Consider the following 12,347-nt stretch of genomic DNA (forward strand, 5'->3'; position numbering starts at 1 on the left):
TCATCCCATCCTTATGAATTATAGACCCCAGATACCTGAAACTTTCTCTCATGGGAATGACTTGCGTATCAAGCCTCACATCCCCGTCTGCCTCCTGGGTAACACCACTGAACTTGCACTCCAAGTATTTTGTCTTGGTCCTGCTTAATTTGAAACCCTTAGACTCCAGACCTCAATGCTACCTCATGTCTCATCAATCAGGACTATGTCATCCGCAATAACAAGTACCAAAGCACCTCCCCTTGAATGTGTCGCGTCAATGAATCCATCACCGGGATAAGTGTTGATCCCTGATGCAACCCCATCTCAATCGGAAAGTAGTCAGAGTTTCCTCCTGCTATCCTAACCCATGTCTTAGCTCCATCATACATGGCACTCCTCTAGCCTCCAAACAACTCCATAGAACCTCCACTGTGACTTTGTCATAAGCTTTCTCCAGGTCAATGAACACCATATGCAAATCCTTTTTCATCGCCCTATACTGCTCCACCAATCTCCTCACAATGTGAATGGCCTCAGTAGTCGACCATCCTGGCATGAAACCAAACTGGTTCTCGGGAAAAAAAAAACTTTAGGCAGCCCAATTTTTAATTTTTTTAGAAAGCATTGGAGAAGAGGGTAGACTGGGGAGTAAAGTATTGTAGTCCAACGGGACTAGCCGTCCCATTCTGTCTCGGCCCACTTCATTCTAAACGGGATGGGGCCATGTTAAACGGGACACGGGATGGGATGGGATGGCCATTTCGTCTAATTTGTCCCATCCCTTCCCGCCTGTCCCACGGCCTTTTTTTTTAAATTCTAGCCGTTAGGCAACGGTTTCAATTGCAAAAACAGCCGTTCCCAATGGCCAAAACGACTATAATTGGCCTCCACCCCTCCCCCCCAAAACACCACCTACCCCCACCTCTAAGTTTATTAAATTATACTTTGACCCTATTTTCTATTATAAATATCCCCCATCCTTTTTCATTTTTTCCCACAAAAATCAATCATTCTCTCTGAAATATTTTACATTCTATTTATATTTTATAATTCTCTCAATTTTCTCATTATCAAGTGATAACTTTCAAGTATTTGGGCAAATTTTTGGAGCAACTTTCAAGCTTCAAATTAATTCGTCAAGTATTTGGAGCAATATTTTGGGCAATTTCTTCAAGTTTCAATATTTAATCACGGTGCACTCGTTCCATCTCCTAATTTTAATATATAATTTTGTGTATCATTTTAGTGCTTAATTTTTGTGTTTACTTTACGTGTTATATTTTCGTATTTCATTTATGTATTTAATTTTTGTTGTTAACTTTTTAAATTTAATTTCGTATTTAAATTATGGCACCTAAAAATATATTTGGCTTATTTAAAAAAAAAGTAGTAAGAAAATAGTAAAGATGAAAGTAGTAGTAATCATAATCCTAACCCTTCTCCTAGAATTAGAAAACATATAGATGAAATGACTCATGTTGATGAAACTTCATTTTCCCAATCTCCCGCATGTTATAATATTAATTTCGGAGAACAACTAGATCATGAAACTTTGCAAAGAGAATTTGGCAATGATATTTTTTTGAGGACGAAGAAAATGAGGAAGAAGAATTAGATGAAACACCCACTAGTCCTGCAACAGAAGCTCCAACTCAGAGTCAATCTCGGTCTGGAGCTTTACCCCCTGTACCTCCTGTAAGGGGTAAGCCTAAGGCTGAACGTACCAAAATATCACTTGTATGGAAATTTTTTAAACATGATAAATTCAATCATCATACTATATGTGAAAAATGTAAGCAACAATTTGCACACACAAAAAGTGGTGGGACGGGGGGTTGATAGAATATATGAGTCCACCAAATTATATAAAGACCAGGTCCTCTATTAGTTTCCACTGAGAATGCTAATGAAACAGTAGGTAAATAGAACACGGAGTTTTTACGTGGAAAAATCCCTGCTCAAGGGGATAAAAAACCACGACCTACACTGGTAGGATTTCAACTTCACTATGAACAACTTTAAACTACAACCTATGCAATCTAGGAATTAAACTCTTAATCCCGCACTAACTTGTAATACACCTATTACAAGTCACTTTGCAATACACCTATTACAAATACTTCAACTCATGACTAACTCTAGTCATGACACAAACATTAAAGGTTTATGGATTACAAGGGGTTCCTAAGTAACGCTTCTAGATAAGCAAAGTAGAAATTACAATGAAGAACAATTACAAAGTTACAACTCTACTAAGGACATACAAGATATTAGATATAAGAACTGGTCCGTAGTAGTGTTAAACTCTATTCTTGATGCACTTGAGAATTGAATGCTTGATTGTCAGATGCTTGAATGAATTCTCAAATGTTCAAGTGATGTTTTGTTGTAATGTTTTATGTTAATAAAACATGGATGACATCATTTGAATGATGTAATCACTTGGTAGGTCAAATGAAGTGATTGTAGAATTGCGCTGCACTGTTTCTGTGTACAGTGCAGGCAGTCACTTTCCAGCTGTAGATAGTTAACTTCGTACTGCTATCAGGAAAACGCGAGGGTATCAGGTCCCTGTGTTGATTCTCTATCTTCTGAAGTCATAGCAACTCGCATTCGCTGAAGTCCGTTGATTTGAGTTGTAAACCAAGTGTTTCAGGTCCTTATCTGGTTCTTTGACAGTAAGTTTATTAGATCATCAAAACATTAAGTTAAGGTCCTATAAACCCATCAATTTCCCCCTTTTTGATGATGACAAACTTAGAAATTGATAACATATGACTTAGAGCAAAATTGACCAGATGAAGTAGCAGGAACTTCACAAGTTTCCCCTGACTTTATGCATCCCCCTTAATAAGATCCTTGTTTCAATTATACTTCCCGATTTTGGGATCATTAAAAATATACAAGCAAGCAATCAGCATAAAAAAGTCTAACCTAGCTAACTCATGTCGGATATGTGCACAAAACATGATAAAAAAAGAGAAGCAGAGAAATATAAGCAATAAACAGCAAAAGAGGATAGTTTTTATAAAAGTAAGCCTTTGCCATTACAGCAAAGGCAGAATTTGGACTGTTATCAGCGGGAGCAGTACAAGTACATTCCATCCACACCACAAAAGAAAAACAAAAACAAATGCCATAGTCATCAAAAACAAAAGAGATAAGCCAGAAACTGGTCACTGAAGGGTTAACCTAGGGGACACTAGAAGGAGAGGGCTTAGAAGTTGCAGCGAGGGTGTGAGAACGAGATCAATTTGGGCATTGGCCGACATTTGCTCTGCGAGCAGTTTCTCCTTCAGGTTCTCCACTTGTTGCCTGAGATTAACATTTTCTTTGGTTAGGTGAGCAATCTCCTCATTTAATCCTGGTGCCCCTTGGGCCTGCTGACTCTCCGGTATGGCATTCCTTGCCTTCAGATTCCTAATCTCCTCAGTAGCACTATTTTGGGCATTGATAAGCTAAGAGATTGTCAAAGTGCTTCCTACTCTTCCTCCCTTTTCAACACATTCGCATTCCTCCAAAGTAGTTTGGGAGAAGGTCTGCTTCTTAGTCCCTATCTTGGGTTGTCCCAAAGTCACATCGAAGAACTTAAAGACATGCGTTAGAAGAAATCCATAAGGAAGACCATGGTTTTCATCTTTGAACGTTGCCACCTTTTGCATGTGCTCAATCATGATGGCTGACATGTTTACAGCTCGGAACCCATCCAATGCTTCCATCAAATATAGATCAGACTTGGAAGTGATGGACCTTCTCTCAGCACGGAGTAGAAGAACCTTGTTTACCAACTCAAACAATAGCTGGTAAACAGGAAGCAGAGATTTCTTGTGAACCTGTTCCCCCTTCTGGACTGCGCCTTCCTTCACAATAGCATTCCTAAAATTTGACCCACACACGTTCTTGACAGAGGACATACCATCAGCTGGGACCTTAAGAATGTCCCCAAGCAAAGCAACATCCAACACAATATCAACTCCATTGACCAAAGCACAGATATGATTAGTTTCAACAGGAAAGAGGTTTGCATAGAAACTTTGGACCTCATCCCCATAGACTTTAGAGACATCTACCTTGAACAGATGGACCCACTATTGAAACTCAAACATGTCTATTATTTGTCTCATTCTGGCCATTTCAGAGATTTCTGGGTCAAAAGTGCAACCCCACAGAACCTTTTGGTACCTCAGTCATTCCTTAGCAGACATACTCTCACACTTCACTCTTTTTGCAGAATCAGGTTCCATCACCGTTTCCACCTTCTTTTTTCTAGACTTCACACTTGATTTACCCTTTTCAATGGACCTTACTAACACATCCTCATCAGACAATGACTATTCACTTACTACTTGTTTCAACTTTTCACCACTTTTCACTAATTTTGAACTTGGCGTAGCAACACCTTCCTCTTGCTTCCTTTTCGGAGACCTTTTGACCAAGGAACTTGGTTCCTCTGCTGCTTCCTCATCTACTTCCGCTACAGGAATATTTTTGTCACACACAACCTCTCCATTTTTCACCAACCTCTTTTTCTTCTTCTTGTTACTCCTTTTACTCTTCTGCAGGAAAGATTCAAAAGCCTCATTTGCTTGCAACCTAGTAGTAAGTCGCAGGAGAAGGCTCAGGAATGGTTATTACCCTCCTCTTGGCAATGAACGCATCTAGAGCAACATTATCTTGATCTTTTTCATCACTGGACCTCATAGCAGGAGCCTAAATTTCCAAGGGCTTAATATCAAAGTGTAGAAAAGTATCAAGGTTGAAACTGACCTGGGAAGAGAATCATTGACTTGTTTCCTCAGGAGAGGGGTCAGGTCCTTCAAGAGGGGTCCCAGTAGTTTCTGCTGGTGCAGAATTTTCAAAGAGCACCACAACTCCTTCTTCTATTAACAACTATATCTCTTTCATCAGAGACTCAGGCACAAAAGAGATCACCCCAAACATTATTCTGTATGCAGATATGGCCAATATGTTTTCTACGACCTCTTTCTCTTGAGACTCCATGGGTACCACAAACTCAGACGCGGAAACAACTATATACTAATAAATGCTAACCTATAAGACCTCTACTACCTGTGGAACTTACTCTATTCCCCATCCTTGCTTTATTCAGTGAGAATCTCAGGCGATAGAGATGAAAGGCTATCGGGTTTTGGGGTTTCTAAGTTCTCAACATTTAGAGGGGGAGAGAGGTATGAGAGAGTGACATGAAATATAGAGGGTGAAAGAGAGTCAAGTTTGGGAGTATCCTCTGTAGTGGTGGTTGAAAAGGGGATGGTGAGAGGTGTTTCACTAGAAGGGGAAGAATCAAGGATTTGCTCTAGGGGTTTCTCAACTAAGGAGGGGATTATCGATTGATCTTCAGCCATGACAGAGAAAAAGTTTGAAAGTTTTGGAGAAAGACTGAAGAGAAGATATGATCGTTCAAAGAGATGAAGGGGTTTTAATGGGAGAGGAGATAATTATGAGGGAGAGAGAAATCGTTTCTGAAACAGCGATAGTTTTGGGGGGAGTTACAATGTTTCAGAGGGAGATGAAGGTATTTGAAATGAAAAGACGTGAAATAAAGGGTCTGAAAAGGTTGATGACATGACACTCGATTTTTTTTTTGCATCCTTTTAAGATATGTATGAAAAAGCACAAGACTACTAACCTGTGGTACAAGAACCAGGTTCTTGACCTGTCTTTCAAAAATTTCCATCCTTTTTTACCACTCATGCAGTGCATCTACAGCCTTTATAATCATCATGCGTGTCTACCTGCAATGGTATTGAAGTGAGTTACACTTGGCCAGAAAACACTTTTAGCTAATGTTACCTGAATGTGACTTTCATAGCCAACTGATGGGGATCAGGTTCTCAATTAGACTTTATTAGCCCCAGCTCCAGCCTATTTCTCTCAAAATGTTCTCTACTCAGTGCTTTGGTGAAGATATCTGCAATTTGGTCTTCTATACTACAGAACTTCATACATATAAGCCCTTTCTCCACGTTGTCTCTGAGAAAATGATGTATCATATCAATGTGCTTGGTTCTTTTATGTTGAACCAGGTTCTTGGCCATGTTGAGTGCACTGGTATTGTCACATAGAAGAGGCACACAGTTAGTGTACACACCAAAATCTTCTAATTGTTGTTTGATCCATAAAAGCTTAGCGTAACAGGAAGCTGCAGCAACATATTCTGCTTCAGCTATTGAAAGAGCCACTGAATTTTGCTTCCTTGTGTCCCATGAGATAAGACATGATCCTAGAAAGTGAGCCATTCCAGAAGTACTCTTCCTGTCCACAAGATAACTTGCATAGTCAGCATCAGTATACCCAATAAGATTAAAATTATCACCTGAAGGGTAGTATAGGACCAGGTCTTGTGTTCCCTTAAGATATCTCAAAATTCTCTTGGCAGCCTTCAGATGAGATTCCTTGGGATTTGACTGAAACCTTGCACATAGACGCACACTAAAGACAATATCAGGTATGCTGGCAGTGAGGTAGAGAAGAGACCTAATAATGCCTCTATACATTATTTGATTTATAGGAGAGCCAGATTCATCCATGTCCAGTCGAGTAGCAGTGGCAATAGGAGCGTCAATCACTTTTGATGCTTCCATATCAAACCCATTCAGGAGCTCCTTGATGTATTTCTGTTGACTGATGAATGTACTCTTTTTGGACTACTTCACTTGAAGACCCAAGAAGAAGTTCAACTCACCCATCATGCTCATCTCAGACTCACTTCCCATGAGTTTGGAAAAATTTTCACACAGTGAATCAGTAGTTGCCCCAAAAATGATATCATCAACATATACCTGAACGATGAGCACGTTCCTCCCTCGTTTCTTCATAAACAAAGTGTTGTCAATTTTTCCTCTTGTGAAACCATTTTCTAAGAGAAACTTTGATAGTCTTTTATACCAAGCTCAAGGAGTCTGCTTCAACCCATATAATGCCTTGTCCAATTTAAACACATATTCAGGGTGTTCATGACATTCAAAGCCTGGAGGTTGCTTTACATAGACTTCTTCCTTAAGGAATCCATTCAGAAATGCACTTTTGACATCCATTTGGAACAGCGTGAATTCCATATGTGATGCAAATGCAATGAGGATTCTAATAGTTTCCATGCAAGCAACCGGAGCAAAAGTCTCATCATAATCAATTCCTTCCTCCTGATTGTAACCTTGAACCACTAGCCTAGCCTTGTTCCTTATAGTGTTTCCATGTTCATCAAACTTATTCCTGAATACCCACTTGGTTCCTATGATGGTTCTATTTGAGGGTCTAGGTACCAGGTGCCATACATTGTTCCTTTCGAACTGATGCAACGTATTTTGCATAGCTGCAATCCAATCTGCATCCTTTAAGGCTTCCTTTATGTTTTTGGGTTCTATTTGGGAAAGAAAGGCTGAGAAGGCAAGTGAATTTCTGGATTTTGATCTAGTTTGTACTCCTGAATCCAGAGGGGTAATTATGTTGTCAAGAGGATGGGAGATTTTGTGTTTCCAGTTGGGCACTTGAGCCTCATTTGTAGAGGAGCTGGGTAAGTCTGACTGGTTCCCTTGCATTCTTCTCTCAACTACCGGTGGAGTACTTTGGACTGCATCAACTACTCTTTCTTCAGCTTTAGTGGTTGTAATTGTGGTACCTGGTTGCTGTCTGGCTGATGAAAAAGACACTACATTGTCTTCATTTGGCTCCTTCAATTGACTCATCATGTCTGCCTTTCTATTTGTCATGTCAATGACTTTACCTGAAACTAGCAGAGGCTCTCCATTTTGATCGTCCTTGTTGCTTTTCTCATATGAAGGATACGACTCGTCAAAGATTACGTGTACACTTTCCTCAACACACTAAGTCCGCTTGTTGTATATCTTGTAGGCTTTACTTTGAGAAGAGTACCCCAAAAGGATTCCTTCATCACTTTTGGCATCAAATTTTTCAAGTTGATCCTTTCCATTGTTGAGAACATAACATTTGCACCCAAATATTCTTAAGTGAGTCAGCTTGGGCTTCCTTCCATTCAGCAACTCATAGGGGGTTTTGTTCAAGAGAGACCTGATCATGCACCTGTTCACCAAGTAGTAGGCAGTGTTGATAGCTTCAACCGAGAAGTTCATAGCAATCCCACTGTCGATCAGCATTGTTCTTGCCATTTCCTCAAGGGTTTCGTTCTTACTTTCCACAACTCCACTTTGTTGGGGAGTCCTTGGGGCTGAGAAGTTGTGAATAATGCCATTCTCGTTACAGAATTCATCAAACTTAGCATTGTCAAACTCTGTTCCATGATCTGATCTAATGCATGCTACTCTTGATTCTATCTTCACTTGGATTTTCTTCATAAAGTCTACGAATACTTCAAAGGTTTAATCTTTTGTTCTAAGGAACAGAGTCTAAGTGAATCTGGAGTATTCATCTACTATCACAAAGATATATCTTTTTCCTCCCCTGCTTTGCACTCTCATAGGGCCACATAAATCCATATAAAGGAGATCAAGTGGTTTTGAGGTGTTGGCATCCTTCTTTGGCTTGAATGAGGATTTTACATGCTTCCCTCTAGCGCAGGCATCACAGACTTTGTGTTCTTTGAACTTTGACATGGGCAGACCACGAACCAGGTCCTTCTGAATCATCTTATTCAGTAGAGAGAAGCTTGCACTCCCTAGTCTTCTGTGCCACAGTTCAGCATCATCATCAAATGCTTTCAAGAAACTTAGATCACCACTTTGTAGAGACTCGAAATCAGCAACATAAATATTCTTTTATCTTTTGGCCCAAGTACCACTCCACTAGTTACTAGATTTGTAACTGTGCATATATTGGACAAAAATTCTACCTTGTTTCCTTTATCACATATATGGGAGACACTCAAGAGACTGTACTTAAGGCCATTGACATAGTACACATTCTCAATTGAGTGAGAGAGTGACTTTTCAATTTTTCCAACACCAAGAATGTACCCTTTTTCTATTTCCAAAGGATACACTCCCTCATTGTAGGGCTTTTAGTAAAAGAAAGTCCATGGTATTTCCAGTCATGTGCTTTGAGCATCCACTGTCCATGAACCATTGTTAACTGTTTCCTTTCATTGTTCCCTGCACAAGGAGATCACGGGTTAGATTTAAGAACCCAAGAAAGGTTGGGTCCCTTGTAATAAGTAAGAGGATGAATAAGTGCTCTTTTAGCCCATGCAGGTAACATGCGTTTTTTAATAGTGGCACCTGGTCCCTTTTCAGCAAAAACTTTGTTTTTTCTATAGAGACTGAATCCTAGCTTGGCAATTTTCTTTGAAATGCCCATTGTTCCCACAGTGGGTACACAGCCAATTATCGGGTATAGTAACATATTTGCTATGAGAGTTGTAAGGAGTTCTCTCCCTTTGAAACCTTATTCCCTGCATGTTTTCACCATTATTAACATGCATGGCAGTAATAGCACCGAGGACCAGGTCCACTTAAGGGACTTCTCAAGATCATGTTTTACTCTTTCCAGTTCTGCTTGGAGCTGCCTATTTTTCTCAAGTTCAGCACGCAAACTAGTTCTCACAATATTTAACTTGTTTTCAAGCTTAAAGTGTGCCTCACTAGCTACTTCTTTCCCTTTTTCAGAATTTTCGGGCTTACACTCAGCTTTGAGTTTCTCTATTGTTTCCCTTAAGTCTACAGTCACTATTAAGAGGTCATCTCTCTCCTGCTCAATAACAGTCACTTTCTCCACTAGGGAATCTTTTTCTTTACTGAAATTCTCAATAGTTTCTCTTAAGTCAACTACTACTACCATCAAATCATCTCTTTCGTGTTCTACACTAGTGATTTTCTCAGTTAGAACCTTCTTTTCATTTTCTAGATTATCTGCAGTTTCCTTCAAATCAACCACACAGACTACCAAGTCATCTCTGGTTTGCTCAGTGTCTCCTAATTCTATGGGCAAGGCATCCTTATCATCTACAAGACTATGATAGACATCAATTAATACATTTGCTAATGACATGAGTTTCTTAAGAGAGTAGGATTTCAGATTTCTCTTAACATCCCTGAAGTTTACCTCATCATTGTCATCATCTTCATCATCGTCTGATTGAGCCATCAAAGCAAATATTGAATCATATTTATTTGCTTCACTTTTAACTGCCATCATAGAACTATCACTTGCATCAGTTTCTTCTTCAGACTCACTGGAGGAATCTCCCCATGCTACAAGAGTTTGCTTCACAATGTTGTCATCATCATTCTTTCTTTTAAATCGTTTGTCAGGAACCAGGTTCCTCTTGGCTGCTTTATCAGGGTTGTACTTGAAGTGTTCTTGCTTCAAGAGAGGGCAATCTTTGATAAAATGCCCTGGCTTCCCACATTTATGACAAAGGTCATAATTCTTTGGTCTGCTGGAACTGCCTCTCTTGGGTATCCCTCCATTCCTTCTGACTATTTTCTAAAACCTTTTGGTTAGGTAGGCCATGTCACAGTCATCCTCACTTGAGTCATTGCTTTCAGCTTTGAGTACCAGGTTCTTTTCTTTCTTTGGTTCTCTTCTTTCACTATCCTTCTTCCTCTTCATTTCGTAAGTTTTAAGATTTCCAACTAGCTCATCTATATTTAGGGCTTGAAAATCCTTTGCTTCAGTAATGGCATTCACTTTTCTCTCCCATGAACTAGCAAGACACTGAGAATTTTCCTCACGAGCTTATTCCTGGGAATGATTTCACCAAACGAGTGTAGCTCATTTATGATGGAAGTGAATCTTGTGTGCATATCTTGAATAGATTCATCGTCCTTCATCCTGAAGAGCTCGTACTCAGTGGTGAACATATCAATCTTTGATTGCTTTACTTGAGTGGTTCCCTCGTGTGTTGTTTGCAAAGCTTCCCATATTTCCTTGGCGGATTGACAAGCTAAGATCCTATTGTATTCATCAGGTCCTATGCCACACATCAAAATTTTCTTGGCACGAAAGTTTTTCTCCACAACTTTCCTATCTTCATCGTTGTATTCCTTCCTGGTTTTTGGTGTCGTCACTGAAGGGTCTCTGACCTTCTTTGTTGGGATATAAGGACCATCACATATAACATCTCACAACTCAGAATCTTCTGCCATGATAAAATCATGCATTCTTGTCTTCCACCACCCATAGTATTGCCCATTGAACCTGGATGGTCTATACGTAGACTAATCTTCTTCAAAATTTGGTGGAGTAGCCATGAGGATCCTTTCTACGTGTTAACCTGATAGAAAGAACCTGCTCTAATTCCAATTGATAGAATATATGAGTCCACCAAATTATATATAAACCAGGTCCTCTATTAGTTTTCACTGAGAATGCTAATGAAACAGTAGGTAAATAGAACATGGAGTTTTTACGTGGAAAAATCCTTGCTCAACGGGATAAAAAACTACGACCTACACTGGTAGGATTTCAATTTCACTATGAGTAACTTTAAACTACAACCTATGCAATCTAGGAATTAAACTCTTAATCCCGCACTAACTTGTAATACACCTATTACAAGCCACTTTGCAATACACCTATTACAAATACTTCAACTCATGACTAACTCTAGTCATGACACAAACATTAAAGGTTTATGGATTACAAGGGGTTCCTAAGTAACGCTTCTAGATAAGCAAAGTAGAAATTACAATGAAGAACAATTACAAAGTTACAACTCTACTAAGGACATACAAGATATTAGATATAAGAACTGGTCCGTAGTAGTGTTAAACTCTGTTCTTGATGCACTTGAGAATTGAATGCTTGATTGTTAGATGCTTGAATGAATTCTCAAATGTTCAAGTAATGTTTTGCTGCAATGTTTTATGTTAATACAACATGGATGACATCACTTGAATGATGTAATAACTTGGTAGGTCAAATGAGAAGTGACTGCAAAACTGTATTGCACTGTTTCTGTGTACAGTGCATGTAGTCACTTTCCAGCTGTAGATAGTTGACTTCGTACTATTGTCAGGGAAACACAAGGGTATCATGTCCCTGTGTTGATTCTCTATCTTCTGAAGTCACAGCAACTCATATTAGCTGAAGTCCGTTGGTTTGAGTTGTGTACCAAGTGTGTCAGGTTCCTTATCTGATTCTTTGACAGTAAGTTTGTTATATCATCAAAACATTAAGCTAAGGTACTGTAAACCCATCAGGGGTTTAACCAGACTTACTTAAGGAACACAAATCGTTATGGATACAAGCTAACATAGAAGGCAGAAAAATTATGGACCCTAGCACCTGTACTGGCACTCCTAGTGGATCTGGGGGGTTCTAATTTTTTACAACAGCAGCTTGACCCTGCTTCTGGTACTGTTTTACGCCCCTATAACAAATATAGAGATAGTGAGAACTTAGCAAAAATTGTGGTTGTTTGTGGCTTA

The sequence above is a fragment of the Nicotiana tabacum genome, chromosome 16 (genome assembly GCF_000715075.1).
Source record: "Nicotiana tabacum cultivar K326 chromosome 16, ASM71507v2, whole genome shotgun sequence".
NCBI lineage: Eukaryota > Viridiplantae > Streptophyta > Magnoliopsida > Solanales > Solanaceae > Nicotiana > Nicotiana tabacum.